This window comes from Ambystoma mexicanum, chromosome 4p (assembly GCF_040938575.1).
Source record: "Ambystoma mexicanum isolate Mex_15411 chromosome 4p, UKY_AmexF1_1, whole genome shotgun sequence".
Classification (NCBI taxonomy): domain Eukaryota; kingdom Metazoa; phylum Chordata; class Amphibia; order Caudata; family Ambystomatidae; genus Ambystoma; species Ambystoma mexicanum.
The window spans coordinates 386,401,290-386,422,128 of NC_090927.1; the positions used below are offsets into that span (position 1 = coordinate 386,401,290).

General features: G+C 45.3%; 1 protein-coding gene across 1 annotated transcript in view; it reads right to left on the bottom strand.

The window, feature by feature from the left end:
* VSNL1 (visinin like 1) overlaps nt 1-20,839 on the bottom strand; it is a 769,695-nt gene that overhangs the window by 522,660 nt on the left and 226,196 nt on the right. The gene's annotated exons all lie outside the window — the stretch shown is intronic.

Consider the following 20,839-nt stretch of genomic DNA (forward strand, 5'->3'; position numbering starts at 1 on the left):
ATCTATAACGCTTGCTCACGCTTCCCTTGAAACCCGTTACCACCATGAGAGGTATAATGGAAACACGATACTGGTCATGGAAATGTATGCTACTATAATCTAAAGCACCTATGCACCAAACAGACTACTTAAGCACCAGGCCCGAGTAGGCCTCAAACAAGAGCTCCCGTGGACATTAACAAAGCAAGAGTCAGGTTGCTGATCCTGCAGAAAGAACCCGATGGAGCAACCAGCCAAGGTCGCAATGTTACAAGCCCACATCCAAGAACAAATCATCAAAGGCACGATGTTGCAACCTCGTACTCCGCGTACCAACGTTAAAGTCATATCTACAAATTAAACCAGACACACAGTGGAAAAGCAATATTAATTGTGCAGAATTCTGCCTCAAACACGGTCCTGCCTCACGTGACCAAGCCGAATCTGACGAGATGCCAAAACCCAGGAGAGAAAAGGCGTCTGGGTCCCTCACTACGAGACACAGGCCGAGACACTTGAAAGGCTCAATGGACACCTGCTACAGTGGGAGCGGTCAGCGGGAGCGATCAGCCTTCCACCTATGAATAAATCCTCACATTGTCTGCACGTACCCATATTGAAACATTGTTGCAAACACAGGTACACCGAGAGCTGGGAACAACGGTGGTCCCAGGCTGGGGAGCTCACGGTTGCACCAATCAGAACATGGGGCTCTTATCTCAGACGTCAGTAACATTAGCCAATCCTCAGGAGCCTTCATGTAACAATTCTTATGTATCCAATTATAGGGACAACCCAGATATACCACCTGACTACACCTTGTCCACTAATATCATTCTCTATATGTGTACTATACTAACCCTACCACTCGAGCAACCAATTAAGAGTGGCGATAGGTTTTTTGTTAACTTTCTGAAGTGACGCAAGTAGCGCGTCATAATGCAGTAAAAAGGGCCTGCGAGCCCCACGATTATGTGTGTGTCAGGACGGACGCGTACGCTCCTTGACCCATCCCTGCCGTTTTGTATAAATAAACAGCAGAGTCGCCTTGCTCCTTGTGTGCGTCTCATACTCTATCTCATCTGGGATATACGGGAGGAGTTGGGGCCTCCCTGCCCGGAGGTCTGCGGACGGCCCGGCCGACCCCGGCAGAATTTCCCCCCCGACAAGTTGGAGGCACTGCTGAGATCTGTTTAAGATCAACTTTTATTTTTAGTTTTTCCAGGCACTCCCGTTGCGAGGAGGCCCGGCGGCGCGGCCCCCTCTGCCGTTGCCCCCTTCTGAGGACTACAGGACCATCGCGGAGCCGCGAGAAGACCGGACAGCGCAATCCGGATATTGGCCCTCGGGAGCCGGTTGAGAAGTATCCCGCCCGCGGTCGGCGAGTGTCCAGACGTGGTCCAGACGAGGGGAGGTGGCGAGCCGCTTGGAGGGTGCACGCAGTCGAGCGGCCCTGCATCGAGAGAACTTGGTGAGCATGACACGCACAACAAGCAATGCGAAATTGTGAGGGAGGGGGAGGAAGTAAATAAGGGAGGGGGGAGGTATTGTAGAGATGTGCGGCGAAGGTTTAACTGAGTGTTGCTAATGGAATGAATGATAGGAAAACGAGTGCGAGAACAGTCGGCTAACGTTACGCGAAAGAGGGGGGCGGGGCACGAAAACATCACGTGCAGCCGCTCGTAACAGTCAGCTAACGTTACGCGAAAGAGGGGGGCGGGGCACGAAAACATCACGTGCAGCCGCTCGTAAGACCCTGATGGTCTAAATTGCGACTAAGTGTGAGGGTGGGTGTGTGGTTTCCTACGACTTGACATTTATTGATCAATGAGTAGATGAGGTTCCCTATTGTTCGAGCAAGAAACTCGATAGGTAGATGACGTTTCCCTGTGGGCGGTAGCTAGTTACATAGTTGCCCAAAACGGAAGATAATTGGCTGGTTAAGCCCTCCTGTTAAGGGGCGTATCACACGCGAGGCGACGCAGCGTGCGCAGTCCGGTTATATTATTGATGAGATTACCTTGTTCCAGGAGAGACAGGAAGACAGCTGTAGGGTTAGCGGGGTAGATTGCAAGTGTATTTTGAACTTAAAAAACATAACAAGAATATACCAGTAGCTCGAAGAAATCGGTGACGTCACCAGTAGGGATTTAATAGGATATCGCGAGCACAAGGAATTTTGGGTTTGAGAGTGGTGGGGAAGAGAAGCATGATAAAGGAGCTGGTACGGAGATAAACTATAAACCAGTGGATCGAAAACAAGGGGAAAGGGGCGTGGCTGCGCACGGAGAACGCCGGCCATGGCAAGTGTAAACGGGGGAGGAGAACGGAGAAACAGGACGACTGTATAAGATCATCGTAAGGGGTACGCAGCCGCAGGGGGCTGCGTGCGCTTCGGCCGCAGGGGGCCGTAGGGGAAGGAATATAATATAACATCATATTTATTATTATTGCATAATTTGTCAAATGGATTGTCGAAAGTCCCCACATTTGCGGGGCGAGGTAAGCAATACAAGGTTGTATATCGTAAACTGCTAGTAAGGGGAAGGGTAACAAGGGGAGTGAATTTATGTCATACGGGAGAGGGTCGGGAGGGTGGGGGAACACCCTCACTACCCCACTACAGCACATATGCACCACACTGCCACCACATAGGGAGAAGTTAATTAAGTACAGCATAGAGTGGACCCAGGGGACAGATAACAAAATGTTAACACCATGGCCGCCTAATGGTAGTTTCGATCCATATGCCCAACATTCACTACTGAACCATCTGCACAATACATACAAGGGGAAGAAGTTGGCAAACCATGTGGAGGTGTTTAACTTATGGAGGATGTTCCAGGGGTCTCGACCAGGACCAAATGGAATGTTCACTATGGGGGAAACACCGGAAGAAAAGGAGATTAAGAAAGAAGGAACGGGTGGGGAAAAGGAGTGCGAAAGCACAAAGAATACGGGGAACGAAAGACAGGGAGGAGAAAAGATTGATAAATCAGACGACATAAAAAAGGAACCGAGCAATGGGATACTCATAACACCGGGAGTGAAAACAGAGGGAGGAGGGTTGTACCCTTTAAGAGAATTAGGAGAAATAGCAGGACAGTTAAGGGCGGCTGAAGGATACTCAAACCCGGCATACAGCCCTCCACCATATGTGGCTCATGGGAAGATACCAATGGGGGACAGGAGGATTAGAGAAGAGCAGACTGTAGAGATAGGAAACGATGAGTGGATAGCTGCACAGATATTGTTGAAATTACGAGGCTCACTAACTGGAGAAGAAAGGGAGGCGGTAAGGAGAACAAACGAGGATAGTGCCAGAGAGAGTGAAATGAGGGGAGAGGAGCTACTACGGCAGAAGGAAGAGATTTTGGAGGAAAGATTAGCAGAACTAAGGGATGAGCAGAATGAACTGATCAAACAACTTGAGCGGGAGGAAAGAGAGAGAGTGAGGAAAAGGAAAGAAGGTAAGGACGAATTGGAAAAATTAAGGGAACGAAGTGAGGAACAAAAGAGAGAAGCTGAAAGGGTAAAAGGAGCAGCAGATAGGGTATCAAGAGTAGTGCTGAGAGAGAAGAAGAAGGAAGAAGAAGAAAAGGAAAAAGAAATGGAAATATGGAGGAGGAGGATAATATCAGAGGCAACTAAGAAATATGAAGAGGGGAAGGTAATAGAGAGTATAGTAGAAAGAGAAAGGGTGAAATGGGAAAGGAAGAAAGAGGATGAAAGGATATTGGAACAGATGAGCAACGAAGTAATGGAGGAGTTGAAAAGGAAAAGGGAGGAAAATAGTAGGGAAATGGAGGAGAGGAGTGAAGGAGGAAGAGAAGAGAGGGGTTGGGAGAGTGAAAGATGGGGAGATGTATATAAAAGTAGAGAGGTAGCAACAACATCAGCACAAAGGGGAACAGTTGGTAACAACGGAAAGGGAGAAAGACACCTAATAGACTTAAAAACAGTAACAATGAAAGGAAAAAAGGCAGAGTGGGGGGTGCCATTTATGAATGATTTTTGTAGTGAGGAGGAAGGAGGAGTGGAGAAGGATGGAAGGAAGAGTGAAAGGGAAAGCTTAGATAAACTATACCTTACTAGAACAAACATAGATTCGCCCTGGATGAGTAGAAGATGGGAGGAGCTGGAGAGAAGTAAGGAGGAAGTGAAAAGAATAGGGGAAACACAAACCAATGAAACCACGCCACCCACATCACCATCACACCCTCCCACGTCACGCCCTACATGTTCAACTACCGCGCGCTCTCTGCACAGAATAAAGCTCGCGCCCTTCATGAATGAACTTACACCGTATGCATGTCGGCTTAGGGACCTCCCTAGTCGCAGGCAAGACAGACAAATAAACATACCCATATTGAACACAGGAAATGATGAAAAAAGGGGAAAGGAAGAAGAGGGAGGTAGGAGCAGAGGTAGTAAGGAAGAATTTGGAGTAGTAAAAGAAATGGGGGAAGAGGAGGGGTGTGAAGACTCAACATTATGGAGCGTAAAGGGTGACACAAGACAGAATTTAATGCCACTGCTGGAGAGAGGAGGGGTTAGACCACAGTATGTACCTTGGAAACATACGGATAAGGAAAATATAAAATGTAGGCTCCCATCACTAAGTGGAGGTGCGGGTAAGTGGATATATGAAATGGAAAAACACACCGCAGGACAGAAACTAGCAGTAGGAGATGTGAAGGGCCTGTTAATATCAATATTAGGGGATAGAGCGGATGACATTTGGAAAAGAGCGGGATTCCATGGGGTAACAATAACGAACACATCGCATGATGGGGCACCATTTGCAAACTGCAGACATGCGCTATGGCAGGCACTGAGAGTGCAGTACCCAGACACATCAGACATAGGAGCCATTACTTCCCGTAAGATGGGTGAAAATGAGGATCCTGTTGATTATATCCAGGATGTTCAAGAGAAGTGGCGCATGGAAACTAGAGAACAATGGGACAAAACACCAGCCATATTTTATCATATACTAGTACAAGGGCTCCCAGAAGGAGTTCAAAAACAACTAAAGAAAGTAGTGGGGATGGAAGCAAAACCATGGCCAGAAATACAACTGACTATAGTACATCACTGCAGAACATGGCAAGGAAAAATGAAACAAAAGGAAGAGGATAGGAAAACAGAAGAGGCCAAATTAGTACAGAAAAAACTTACTAAATACACAATGGAAGGGGCACTAATAACTACACCCACACCAATGGCCCAAAGCCCAACGCAAGTAGTGGCTGCACAAGATCCCGCACAAATAACGCCTCCACAAGGTGTAATACAGCAAGTGCCGCCTCTGCAATTACACGCACCAAACATGGGAGGAGGGTACCCAATGCAAGGAACTGGGTATTATAGTTATAACCGAGGGAGAGGAGGGTTTATGAGGGGGAGAGGATATGGATATAATACCCAACAACAGGCTGGGGGACTAAGAAATAACTACCCCACAGGGCAACCCGTATACCAGGACAACACAGGGAGCTTCCCATGGCAAAACAGGGAACCACCCGTGTGTTGGAGCTGCGGACTATTGGGACACATGTCACGTACATGTAGGGTCAGGCCAGGAACACCAGCATGGAATGAACAAGCACAACCCAGGACATTACAAGAACAGCAGGGCATACAACAACAGCAGACGTCACAAAAGGGGAGTGACCCACAACAACAAACAACACAACAGCCACAAACCTATTCACTGCCACAACAACAAATAACACAGTACCTGCCACCGCCACAACAACAAGTAGCGTTAATACAACCACCACCCCAAAATGAACGAACACAATTGGGTGGGGTGACGGTGTTGGGACACAACCCTTACACAGGGAATGGCCAATCATTGTACCCCCAATAGGCCAGCCCACAGACGGCCTTGGTGTGTCCCATCCTGTCAGTAACACCTAATAGTGCGGAGGAACCACGCATAGAGGTAACGATAGGTGACAAAAAATTATCATTTCTTGTTGACACCGGGGCAACCCGGTCTTGCATAAGGGAAGGTAAATTTAAGATGTCAGGCGAAGCCATGAACACCCAAGGATTTTCTGGGGCTAAAGGGTTGGTTCCATTTACTGATAATGTTCCCTTATCTATTGGAGATTATGATCTGTCAGTTCCACTCTTGTATTATAGTGCCTCACCAGTAAATATACTGGGGAGGGACATAATGAACAGGTTGAACATGACGATCTCCTTTACAGAGGATGGCATAATTTGCTCTACTCCAGGGATTAACATGCTCGCAGCACGACAGATTTTGCAAGCATACTGTGGACAGACAGCGATTAGGGCGGAGCCAGTAGATGGCGAGATATTCCAATATGGCACTGACATGGCATTTGCATGGATGCCAGGGATAGAAGGGAAAATATGGAGGAGACCAGCAGCCTATCTATTCCGACCAGAAACACCAGGTAATGAACTAGAAGGGAAGGTGTTTGTAGTGGACATTGAGAGCATTATTGCAACAGCTGATTATGTTGCTGTGCACGCCCAAGATAAAGAAGGGAGAGCATGGAGGGCGGTGATAGCACTAGCAGAAGGATGTAGGCTGACCCAGGTGTCAGATGAAGAGCTGTTCTCAGAAGAAAAGGAAGAAAATGAAATGGTGTTCATGATGAGTGTAGAAATATGGCTAAGAGTGGCTCACAAACAAGTAGCACAGAAAATTGCAATGGCACTTGAGGCACCCGCAGGCACCCCAGTCCCATTTTTTAAGGAGGATATGTCAAAGGTGCCCAAATCATTATGGACTATTAGCCCTTATGACGTGGGATGCATAAAAAGCATAGGGGGTGTAAGGATAAAATTGAAAAAAGGTGCGATACTACCAAGAGTTAAACAGTACCCATTGTCAAAAGAGGCAGATGAGGGCATATTTGAAACCATAACGGCCCTTATAAACAATGGCATATTGGTCCCCTCAGAATCACCATGTAACACAGCTGTGTACCCGGTGCGCAAGGCTAAAGGGGGGTCTTGGCGCTTCATACAGGACCTCAGACCCTTGAACAACATAGTAGAAGCAGAGTATCCAGTAACAGCAAACCCGGCCACAATATTGTGTGGCATTCCAGCAGAAGCATCACGATTTACAGTGATTGACCTTAAAAATGCTTTCTTCTCAATACCATTACACCCAGACTCACAAGATTTGACAAGCTTCACTTACCGAAATACAAAGTGGAAACATACCAGATTACCACAGGGGTATTGTGAATCACCCTCAATTTTCAATAGAGTAATACAGATGGATTTGGGTAACGTTGAGGTGGAAAGCACAGTGTTACAGTATGTGGATGACATAATAATTTGCAGTACAAACGAAAGTAAATGTAGAGAGGACTCCTTAAAAATGTTGACGATACTGGCAGAAAAGGGGTACAAGGTAGACATGGAAAAGATACAATACTGTCAGGAACAGGTACTTTACATTGGTCAACTGATATCCCAACATGGAAGAAGGATTGCACCACAAAGAGCACAGGCCATCTCAAGCACTCCCGTGCCACAGACTGTGAGAGAACTGCAGCAATTTCTGGGGCTGTGCAACTACTGTAGAGCATGGGTATTTGATTACAGCTCATACATAGGACCCCTGCTTGAGGGTTTGAAGGAAGCAAATAAAGGGGAGAAAAAGTTGGGATGGACTATGGAAATGAGGGAGGCATTTGACGAATTAAAAGACGCGATATCAACTGCTCCAGTACTTGCATCCCCAGACTATGAGCGGCGCTTCTTTATATTTTCACATTGCGACTCAGCAGTGATGAAAGCAGTATTGGCCCAAAAAACTAGCATGGGCTATAAACCAGTAGCATTTTACAGCGGTCACTTAGACCCTATAATGTTAGGCCACTTCTCTTGTGAACAAGGTCTTGCTGCAGCTGCTTTTGCAGTAGAAAAAGCATCAGCAATAACTATGGGGTGTCCAACTACACTATTTGTGGAACATGCACTATTTGCGATATTGAATAAACCTAAGTCCACGTTAACGACACAGAGGGCATCAGGTTATGAGATTATTTTGTCTAAAGCTGAACTGGCAATTGTTAGATGTAGCACGGTTAACCCTGCAAGGTTCCTAGCAGAAGTAATTGAAGAGGGAGATTACGCCCACGACTGCACCCAAGTAACTGAAATATACTCATGTACTAGGAAAGTTGAAGAAAACGCACTAGAGGGAGGTGAGCTTTTGTTTATTGATGGGTCATCAACTATTGATCAAGGAGATGGGATACGAAGGACTGGGGCAGCAGTAGTAAAAATGATGGAGGCGCCGGTGTGTGTGGCTATGAAGTGTGTACAATTACCACAGCACTACTCTGCTCAAGCGGCGGAACTCGTTGCACTAATATTGGCATTAAAGGAAAGTTTTAATAAAAGAGTAACTATATATTCCGACAGTGCATATGTTACATCCACTGTCCACTCAGGGCTATCAAAATGGAGAAGGAGAGGGTTTAGGAGAGCTGATGGCACTCCAGTACAACATGCCCTCTTGTTGGCTGAACTAATTGAAGTAATAAACGACCCCCAAGAACTAGCCCTAGTAAAATGCACCGCACACACCAATGGAGAAGACTACGTTTCAAAAGGAAATGCAGCAGCAGACGCACATGCGAAATATGCTGCATATTTTGGTGAGATATGGAACCCCACAGACTCACAGAGAGGGAGAGGGAGGGGAATAGCGAGGGAAATGTTAATAAGAGAAGGGTACACCCATCTCCCAGCAACACAGATTATGGAGCTACAAGCGGCTGCACCAATGGCCGAAAAAGAAGTATGGGTGAAAAGAGGATGCACAATGTCACCAACCGACGCACTATGGCGCCAGGGTGGCACTGGGAAAGTTGTAATACCGTTGGCACTGTTAAATACTGCCTTGAGCCAATTACATCACCCTGCCCATACAGGCAAGGAAATAATTGCAGCACGAATTAGAGAAGATTGGTTTTGTCCCGAGTTAACCTCCCATGTGTCAAATTTTATCAGCAATTGCCTCACATGTCAACAGTTTACGGCCGGTCATACTCTAAAAGTGATAAGAGGTACAATACCCCGGCCAGAAGGACCTTTTTGGCACCTTCACATTGACTATGTTGATATGATCAACATCTGTCAAGGCAATAGGTATATGATTGTAGTAGTATGTCCATTTTCTAGGTGGATTGAAGCAGGGCCCTGTTCACACCCTGATGCGTTTAGAGCAGCCAAATTCATAGTAAGGGAGGTCTTCCCCAGGTGGGGAGTGTGCGAGGTGTTAAGATCAGACAACGGCCCCCATTTCGCAAATGAAATGTTCCAGCATATTACATCCCTGCTGAACATTAAACACAAATTTGCATGTGCATACCACCCACAGGCTAATGGTGTATGTGAACGCCTGAATGGCCTGTTGAAGGAAGCAATTGCTAAAATACAACAAACAACAAAGAAAAGTTGGTTGTATTGCCTTCCGTTAGCATTGTTTGAACTTAGAAACAGGCCAGGGTCCGACCACCACCTCACCCCTCACGAAGTGGTTACTGGACGTCAAATGCGCCTTCCCCTAACACCAACGTCAAGGGCATTCACCGATAACGAAAGTTCAGCGAATGTGTTAGGAGATGAAATGTATCAATATGTGTCTTCTTTGATTACTAGTGTCGTGTTTGTGTCTCAACAGCTCGAGCGCACACGGGGCGGGTCTACCAGCAATCAAGAAAAAGACGAAAGTACGGAATTGGGAAAGGAGAACTCGTGCAAACTTGCCAAAGGTGACCACGTACTACTTCGCAATTTCAATAGAAGGTGGCACGAGAAGAGGTTCACTGGCCCCCATCTGGTAGAGGACGTATCAACAAGAGCAGTAAAACTAAAGGATAAGCGTGCCTGGAACCACCTACATGACGTAAAGATCTACAAACTGCAGACCCGCCCCAGCGCCAACGACAGGTCCGTTGGACGAACAGCAACAACATCGCCGATAGCGGAAGAAAGTTCCACCACAGACAACGACCCAATTGTTCCCTCGGAGACGATAACTGACGAAGAAAGGGGTGATCCCCATACTGCCCACCCCATGGTCACGCGCTCAAAGAGTAAAAATACTTCCGCCATCTGAGCGCAAACCCCCCCCCATTGACTCCTAAGTACAGTTGTAACTAAAACTAAAGGACATTGCTTGCACCAATACACATGTAAACACGTGAATGTTCTTTTTTTCTCTCGCACATACAGGAACTGCGTAATATTGTATTGTTAAGAAAAGCTAATTAACAAGTTCAGTGTACAGGCGTAGATGGTGCTGCCAGACGATAACTACCCAGAAGAATTGTCACACCAATTTGTATACGAAATAAAGAGGCCAACATACCTAAAAAGGAGAAGGGTACGTGTGTACTACACAGCCTTCCTCCTGGCCATAGAATATTACATGCCCCACCTCCGCCCATACTTGCCGGTCCTAAGAGACCCATCACTTAGAGTAGCGTGGGAGCAGCTCTTCGCCTGGGCACTGAAATACCACTTGATAGGGAGAGCTTAAAGGAAACAAAACTAACATTTAATAACGAGCACTTTTGAGAATTTTTAGGCGGGCAACTGTAACGTCGCAAGAATAAGCTGCCAGGACCGCAGCAAGGTAAGAGCAAAATGCCGGTGAAATTAGCATATGTAATAAAAATAATAGGGATTTTTATGATCACCGGGTTCTTGGCTGCCTCTGTCTGGCAGTACAGCTATGCTATTGATTTTATTGCTGCACCCAAACTTAATATACCCCCGTCCCCTGCTGCAACAGGTGTTACGTCCGGTGGTAATCGTAATTTTGCACCCAAGCAAAATAGAGTTAAACGCAGCACGTACTCAGACAATAAAGGTATTGATAATTATGTACAAGATTCAGCACACGTCACAAACAACATATGGTACCAACACATGACCCGCATTGGTAAGCAGACAACTGAGGATAGCTGTTACGTTTGCTCATTAATACCATACGCCATGAGCGCTTCACGAACATTTGTTGCCACAGAAATAGATGAAAAAACAGCACAGTGCATAATATATTTGGCCCTGTTCCAAACGAAAGGAAGATTTCAAGGAACAGTAGTGCACATGACATGGAAAACACGAGACTCATACCCATATGAAAACAACTTCCTCAAGACCTATCTGAGTTATCACAAGACCAGTTTACATGCTGAAGCATTCAGGTACATAACAAGTGGCCCTGCAAAAGGAGAAACAAAGAAGGTAACACTGCAGTACCTACCATGTGATTGGTACGCAACTGAAGTTCCGGGTAAACAAGGATGCTGGGAGAGGCCGCTACTGACGATAACAGGAAAGGTGTTCCTGGGCAACAGCTGGGAGATAGGAGTGATTGGCAGCAACATGGTAACAAAAGAAACTATCTCAACTATCGAGACACACAATCATCGATGTTGGACGACGTGGATCAAGTATGTACCAATGCTCACGTGGGTAGAAGAAGATGAAGACCCGATAACTATACTACCATTGACTGCGCCTAAAGTATGCTACCAGCATAAAGGAGAGGTGGACGTAGGATATAACACCAATTGTGCAAGCGTGATGGAGTTGCCTGAGGGGGGAGCGGGAACAGCAGTAATAATGGACCATTATTGGGCCTGTGGGGAAAAGGCATATCATACACTGCCTCCCCTGTGGAATGGTGTGTGCTCAATGGTACACGTCAATGTACCATCACTAGTGGTACCTAAGAAGCATGTCGATGTGGCGAAATTTCCTAAAATGGATGAAGGGGATAAGAGAAGAAAGAGATCTGCACCACTTCAGAAGGAGCAAGGAAACAGGACCAACAGCAATGATACTGTCCTAAACAGGAGAAAAAGACAAGGAGAGCCATTGACAGGAAATTACCTGTGGGGAAGGTCGGAAACGGAACTAACATCAATACCGCCAGAACATAGACTATTCAGCAGAGCAGCAATGTTCTTCTCCTCAATAATACATCCGGGACTGCAGGCATACGCAAACGCAAAATGGCTCCAAATAACAAGGTGGGAACTAATGATGACCATCAATTCAACAGAAAATGGGTTCAACGCAATTAAAGAGGAGCTGCGAGCTGTAAGGATGGTAGCACTCCAGAACAGATATGTATTGGACCTTCTCACAGCAATGGAAGGAGGAGTCTGTGCAAAAATAGGACAATCTTGCTGCACGTTCATACCTGCCAACGATGCTGACAATGGTACACTGACAGAAGCAGTTTCACAATTGGCCCAGATGCACTCCAAAATGATGGACGAAAGTAACGGTGTAAACAAGGATAAGAGCTGGTTTTCACTATTATGGTCATGGATGCCATCTTGGCTGTCAGATGGACTGAAAATAATAGTGGGATGTGCTATTTTGGCTGGAGCTACCCTGATCATAATTAGATTTTGGAAGGCCCGGAAAGCACGCACGACTGACGAGTTGCTGGAAATGGTGGGAATGCACCCCTTAATGCCAGCGGATGACGGCCAGCATACAGGTGTGATAATACAAGAAAGGGAGAAGTTGCGCACCCAAATCATCACCAATCATCTAGACCCACCATCAGTGAAGATTGAGAACCCAAGGAACCCCAGGAGCTACATAGGAAGATGGGTATACTGTACTCCTGGAGGAACATGTGAATACATGTATTGGTCATTTGAAGATCATGTAAACCATTATGGACATCTCGGAGGGATAACTAAGATATGGAGGGTAAGAGGAGATAACGAGAAGGATATGTTTGTGGTCGACAAGTCGACCAGAGGGGGGACTGAAGTGGGAGAATGGAAGACCAGGCTCCCGTCCTTCACCTCTCGCGCTTGGCCTAGAGGGTCACGGCCCAGACACCCGCCGCGGGAAGAGTTTGTCCATTTACCAGACGACCAGGTACCCTGGTACAGGAACATACGGATGTGTCCACCTGCCTGCCCAACAGCCCGCACTGGCCATGCCGACACCTGCGGCTCGGATCAGCTAGACTAAAAACCACACGTCGTTAGAGATGCCATGACGACCTAGACAACGGGAAGCACATCTGTACAAGTATACACACTTAACATTTCCACACCAATTTACACGAAGAACATACTCAGTGCTCTGACATAGGCGACAGGCATATTCACGGACGTGCATCTTTATTATTTTTACATAGGCTTTCAGAATGCAGAAACGCAAGATGCATCATGAACTCATCTATAACGCTTGCTCACGCTTCCCTTGAAACCCGTTACCACCATGAGAGGTATAATGGAAACACGATACTGGTCATGGAAATGTATGCTACTATAATCTAAAGCACCTATGCACCAAACAGACTACTTAAGCACCAGGCCCGAGTAGGCCTCAAACAAGAGCTCCCGTGGACATTAACAAAGCAAGAGTCAGGTTGCTGATCCTGCAGAAAGAACCCGATGGAGCAACCAGCCAAGGTCGCAATGTTACAAGCCCACATCCAAGACAAATCATCAAAGGCACGATGTTGCAACCTCGTACTCCGCGTACCAACGTTAAAGTCATATCTACAAATTAAACCAGACACACAGTGGAAAAGCAATATTAATTGTGCAGAATTCTGCCTCAAACACGGTCCCGCCTCACGTGACCAAGCCGAATCTGACGAGATGCCAAAACCCAGGAGAGAAAAGGCGTCTGGGTCCCTCACTACGAGACACAGGCCGAGACACTTGAAAGGCTCAATGGACACCTGCTACAGTGGGAGCGGTCAGCGGGAGCGATCAGCCTTCCACCTATGAATAAATCCTCACATTGTCTGCACGTACCCATATTGAAACATTGTTGCAAACACAGGTACACCGAGAGCTGGGAACAACGGTGGTCCCAGGCTGGGGAGCTCACGGATGCACCAATCAGAACATGGGGCTCTTATCTCAGACGTCAGTAACATTAGCCAATCCTCAGGAGCCTTCATGTAACAATTCTTATGTATCCAATTATAGGGACAACCCAGATATACCACCTGACTACACCTTGTCCACTAATATCATTCTCTATATGTGTACTATACTAACCCTACCACTCGAGCAACCAATTAAGAGTGGCGATAGGTTTTTTGTTAACTTTCTGAAGTGACGCAAGTAGCGCGTCATAATGCAGTAAAAAGGGCCTGCGAGCCCCACGATTATGTGTGTGTCAGGACGGACGCGTACGCTCCTTGACCCATCCCTGCCGTTTTGTATAAATAAACAGCAGAGTCGCCTTGCTCCTTGTGTGCGTCTCATACTCTATCTCATCTGGGATATACGGGAGGAGTTGGGGCCTCCCTGCCCGGAGGTCTGCGGACGGCCCGGCCGACCCCGGCAGAATTTCCCCCCCGACAGCACGTAAGCCCAGACCCAGCTGCAGGGAGATAGGACATAAAGCTACCTCACCACCCAATTAGCCCAGCATTTCTCATCACCCATGCCTCCTGCCACAAAATTATCTTTGTACTTGGCCTTGCAGGGTATTCTCATCCTGGGAATGCACGGGAGTGAGGGCACTCGCTATTGTGTCTGGAGCTCTAAGTTTGAACTCTATATCTATCCTTGGCTCACGTGACAAGAGACCACGATTTGGTTCGTTCTGCAGCTTTTAAATGCTTTAAATGGATTAAAACTCAGCATCCTTTGTGGTCTTTCTTGCACCTTAACGTGAGAGGATTCATCCTCTGCACACTCGTTCTTCTTCAGAGTAGATAGCTGACCTCGATTTCTAAGAGCTTGACTTCTTGCCAGACAGCCATGCCACACAGCTCCACAAGCCTGCTATTCTGCTGCAACACAGCTTTTCATTCCCCTTTCTTGGTTTCTGGCTTATTTATTTCAAGATACCAATGTCCAGTTTCTGTACAATAGGGGGCTTTGCCTGCATTCTATTCACTACTCATAACTAGCCTATTCGATGACTTGATCTACCTTGCGTTTCAGCATCTGTACTTTTATTCTACTTCTGTTTTCTGCAAAACTGTTAATGTGTCATCTTCTTTTCCACTTTAATAGTTCACTCAATTCTTTACTTCGTCATTTGTCTTCTAGGATCCATAAATCGTCTTCATTCATTATCTCGGGACATAGTGCACACTTTCTTATGACATCATCAGTTCATTTTCTTAGCTCTTTTTCATATTCCTTCAGTGAGTTCCTCCTGTAGGTTGGCATCAACTCAAGGATACACTCGATAAGGTTGTCTCAATGGATATCTTCTTCCAAATACTTGTTACGGTATTGGCACGATAGCTGGTGTCAGACAAGGCACGGTCTCATGTCTCCAATACAGAGGAGCTAGGGGGGGCGGGATCTCCTGTGGATGTATACATCTGCTCCTGTAGAGTTACGTAGTTAAAACTCGTATTCTGTTTTCTCTTATGTGGATTAGTGCCGTGCCACCCCACCCCCATCCGTTCTAATGTATTAGACATGGGAAGTTATCAAGGTGAGAGTGGAGTATCACTTTAATTTCAAATAGAAAAGGGAATGACAGCTGAAAAGTCATTTCTGAAATTTTTTAAATACATTTTTTAATTTATAAAGCACATTCAAGCCCACAGGCATCTGAGCGCTGGTTACACGTGTGAAGAGTACTGAAATAGCAGTACGTGACAGTAGGATATATATCAAGACAGTATGGTAGAGGTAGATGCGGCAGCTGACTGAGTAGAGTATAGGGAACAAGGGAGACTTAGTTAAATAGCAAGGCCTTAAGGTTCTTTCTGAAGGACTTATAGAATGGTTCTGATATGAATGCAAGCGGTAGGGAGTTCCAGAGCTGAGCGGCTTTGACTGGGACGCTGAAGCCACCTACTCTTGTTCGTTTGAGTATGGGCACAGAGAGCTTGAGGCTGTTGCAGGAGCGAGTGGGCCTTCAGTGAATGGGGAGGGAGAGTCTTTGCGAAAAGGTAGGTTGGTGCAGAGTTGGGGAGGCAATGATGAGTAATGGCCAGGGTCTTGAAGTTGATGCAGCCCCGGACTGGAAGCCAATGGGCCTTCCCCCTAGTGGCTATGATGTGTTCCCGTTTGTGGAGGACAAGTGTGGCATTGAGTGCATTATTTTGGATGGCTTGTAGTTTGTTGAGGTTATGTTCTGTGGTGCCCACAAAAAGGGTATTGTAATAGTCCAATATGATGCCAATTACAGCACGTGAGACTGCAAGATGATTGAAGGTTCAGAGAAAGGGTTTGCAAGCATTGAGGAGTCTTGTTTTGTAAGCAGCAGAGGTCGAAATGGCATTAATGTGGCACAACATGTTGAGGGAGGAGTCAAGGTACACACCTAGTGTTTTTACGGATTAGTCTGTCTAGACTAGATTACACTGTGCAGCCAGTTAGGATATGCTTTCTTATTGTAAAGGCAAAGCCAACAGGAATACACTCTTTTAAGGGGATACTGCGATATACTGGCAGAGCCAGTGTGGACATGTTTTCTTATAGTATCATTACTGCCATTATGTGCAAAGCAAACATGAGTATGTTCTATTTAAAACACTGAAAGTTATGGACTTTTTTTTGTATTTTTCTTGATTTAAAAAAGTGCAAAATGGGTATAAAGGAAGCACTCGATCTAAGAAATGTTGTTTTTATCTGTAAGAACAATCACTACAAAGCTAGCACTCGCAACTCTAGATGGTGTGTACAGAGTCTTTTCTTATTCCAGTACTACAATCGGAAACATAGAAAAATGTCACTCACATAACTGCGACCTTACCTTTAGTGTGCCTTTCTGCTGTGCTAAAATGTCGACACCCCCTACACTGACTAAGGGGAACAGGGTTTGTGGGGTGTCCCCCAACTCCCTAAATTGGTGTAGTGGGGTCGGGGGGGGGGTTGCTGGGGTGTACCTCGCTTCGATTGAATGGTAGTGGGGGACAATAGAGAAAACATTTTTTTAAATAAGAAAAAAGCACCCTGCAGCGCCAGTCCAGACCCACGTTAGTGGGAGAGAACTAATGCTGCAGGGATGAAGGGGAGACGGCGGCCCACACCCAGAAGTGTGCCGCCGGATAGGGAAGTGGTAAAGGGAGGCGGGTAGGGTGATGCGGGGCACAGTGATCTACGCGATCACTGCACCATCCCGTAGTGGGAGTCTGCAATTTGAAAGTCGACATTATGGGCGGCGCAGTGATGACATAGATCCCTATAATCCAATATGTCTGAACTCAATTCCTTCAGCAATTCCGCTGTTGATGGTTACTGTGATATAAATCCAGCAACGCACCTGATGATGTTTCCATTGAAGAAAAGAAGTTCTTTGGCTGACTTCGCTGAACCCTCCTGCTCTATAATTACTGTATTCATGCTCAGTTACCATACATGCAAGGGCGCCTGTTTCATTGTCTTTCTGGTTTCATGCCTTTGCACAAAAGCAACAGCATTGCCACAAACGACACGAGTTCATAATGTAACGAACATTAATGGGGATGATGAGTTTTAAATTAGATAGCGACTTTTAATTTCATCAGCGGGCCCTTGTCAGAGCGCACAACGCTTTGTGTTTTTATAGCTATCGTTGCTATGGTTGGAAAGAAAGCCATATTCATTATGGATCCGCCATCAGAATGTTCCCCCTTGACTGCCCTTTATGGCATGTTATTAAATAGAAAGGGAAGTGCATCACCAAGAGCATGAATCATAATTCCGCACAATGCAACACGCGCTTTGTGCTTCTACATGAGACACCGGGTGATGGCCAGAGATGGGGGCGGGGGAGGGCGTTTTTTCTCTAAACTGTGTATCAAATGAATTGCTTGGTGGAATACATTCCAGCTTGAATGTAAAAGTATTAGAGTTCAAATTGAGAAAACATCTTCTATAATCCGCTAATGCATCGAAGATATTCTTTCTACTTTGCCTTTCCATTCATAGTCTAAAGGGTACAGACGGGGCTCTACACAGATGGCCAGAGTCATATTTACAACACTTTCTAGAAATTGGAAAGCTTAAAGCCCCAAACACCAAAAAATGGAGACTTGGCATGCTAATGAAGAAGCACCGAAGCGTGTTAGACAAATGTTTCAAATATTACAGAACCGTATCAATATTTTAACAAACATGCCATTGGCAGCTTTGTAGTGGGTTAGCCTGAACAAAGTAAAAACATAAAACAAATATTAAATAAAATACATTTATAAAATAAAAAACATGTGGGCATAATCACTTATGGTGATAATGCCCCAAAGTGTAAAGCGTGCATTTTGATGTACACCTACATTCATTTCAAGAAACTTGCTGGCAGCTCTGTGTTGCTCAATGCCATTTGAAAGAGTTCTTTGTCTGATGCCTGCCTCATTTTGCTTATTTTTTTTTTATTGTGATATAACCGCATTTGGGTTTTTTACACATACTTCTTAAAAATTGCTCAAAGTCCATTGCAATATATTAATACAAGTTCATACAATGTTCACATAATAAAATAAAATAGATAAAAGAAAAGTAAAATAATTGAACAACAACAGTCGAGAATAGACTAAACATACAAAAGCATCTCCTATCGACTACAACAATTGTATTACCAGTATTTCTGTGGAATGAAACCTGTATATTGCAGTACCCTTATTACATTTAGTGTCAATTTAGTTTCGTGGCCGGCAATCATTCTTTCCCAAAAGGCACTTGATGACAATCGGTCGAGTGACCCAATTGAATTACCCAGGTATTTAACCCTTGTATCCCAGGTGCCTTTGCAGAATCTCAATAAATGCTCAAGCGTTTGTTTACTTGGGTCTGAGCATTCCGTGCATAGACTCCTAGTCGCTTCTGTGAGTCCCCATTTGGTCAATACTGCACCCATCTTGATCAAATTCAGGCGTACTCGCAAGAAATTCTGCCTTCCTTTCACATCTGGGAACTTCGTCAGATACCTAGGAAGAAAACCCTGCTTTTTCCCATACTTAAAGAAGGATATGGGGATGGAAGAAGACCTCACCATATCTGATGTGGTGATCCAATCTCTTATTGTCAGGGCTTTCTTGACCTTCAATGGGTTTGTTATCAATGTGTGTTTATCTTGTTCACAATAGATCAATAGATTTTCTGCCACCTGTCTAGGTTCTCTCAGAGTTAGTGAGGTATCTGAATTCAAGTTGTCTAGAAGATCTTCGTACAGTGTATTAGGCATTGGCACCAAAATTGACCTATATAAGGAAATTAATTTCCACTGCGATCTTAAGAGATTTTAAACCTAATCCGTATCTGAGAGTAGCCGCCTGAAGGCCTCTAGACAAACCTAGTACCTGCTTCCAGATGTAACTCTCAAGTTTTTGCCAATCTATTGACCATAGTAAAGGTTTTGCCTCAATTCCGTATAGTAGGACAGGAATAATATTTGCCACGTAAAACATAATTATTTGCGTGATTGAAAATTTACCATACAAGTTCAAGATCTTCCTCATTTGTGCTATTAGTTGTGTACATTTGGTCAATAGTTCTCCATACTGTGTCCCAATTGTAGGGACCGCATGCAAAGTGACGCTAAGGTACACAACTTCTTTTACCACAGGAATCAAACAACCACCTATTGACCAAGGATATCTTGCTCCTTTAATACCTTTACTTCCAAAGGCTACCACCCTTGATTTCTCCGGGTTTACCACCAGATCATTTACTTTCATGTACGAATCAAGTGCATTCAGCAGTCTTTGCAGACCAACAGGAGTCCTATCTAGTAGGACAATGTCGTCGGCATACATAAGACATTTAATTGCTAATGAGCCAACCTTAGTGCTTGCCAATGCTGAGAACTCTATAAAGTGTCCAAAGTCTCCAAGATAAAACTTGAAAAGAAATGGTGTCACCATACACCCTTGTTTTACTCCCCTATTTATACTTATGTAGTCTGACAGGTGTCCTGCTAGATTAAGTCTTACTCTAGCTGTATTTCCTTCGTGAAGGTTTACTAGAATGTTTATCTGTGTTTTTGGGGCCCCTTTCTGCTCCATCTTAAGCCAGAGCTTGTCTCGGTTCACCATGTCAAAAGCGCTCGACAAGTCGAAATGTGTCTGGTTATTGACCTGAATGCTGGCCAGCGCATTTTGTTACCAATCGCAGGCTTTCTCAAGACCAATGTTCATTGATGGGTATGTGTGGGACGAGAGGCGGATTGGCTGAGTACTACGGAGCCCATAAAACGAATGCCCCTTGATGCTGCTACAAACTTTGACACACTTTGATGCACTTTAAAAAAAAGCCTTGTGTAAACCTATGCACTTAATTCCAAAACACTCTACGATAAAATGTACACCTATCATATTCATAAAAATGAAAAAGAATTGGCAAAAGACTGTCATAGTGATACACGTTATTTCTTGGGTCGTATGATGATGAAAAAGGCCAGGCCGCTCTGTTTATTTGCTTGAATTTTTTGTTTAGCACTGGCACACCCAGAGGGTCTCTGAACACTTTACATGGTTCAAATAATCCAAAGGTGGGAGCTTACTAAATGTTTTCAGGAAAGGATAGGATGATTTGGATAGACAGGTGATAGCAGTGGAGGAGGGCAGGGCTGTGTGTGGGGAAACAGGTACGTTTTGAGGCTCTTTCTGAAAGTGGTGATGGAGGATGCAGTGCGTGTGTGGAGATGTAGGGTGTTGCATGTCATGGGTGCCCAGTGGGTAAATGTTTGTTTTGTGTGTATATGAGTCTGGAGGGCGAAAGGTGTAGAACGTGTTGTCTGGCTTGTCTGGTGTTTGTGTGGGCTATGGGTTTGAGTTTGTCATGACGGTAAAATGAGGTTGATGGCTTTGAACACAATGCAGAATCCTTTGATGGCAATTCTCTGCGGTATACGGAGTCAGTAGAGCTGGGCAAGTGCGGGGGTGATGAGTGAATGTTTG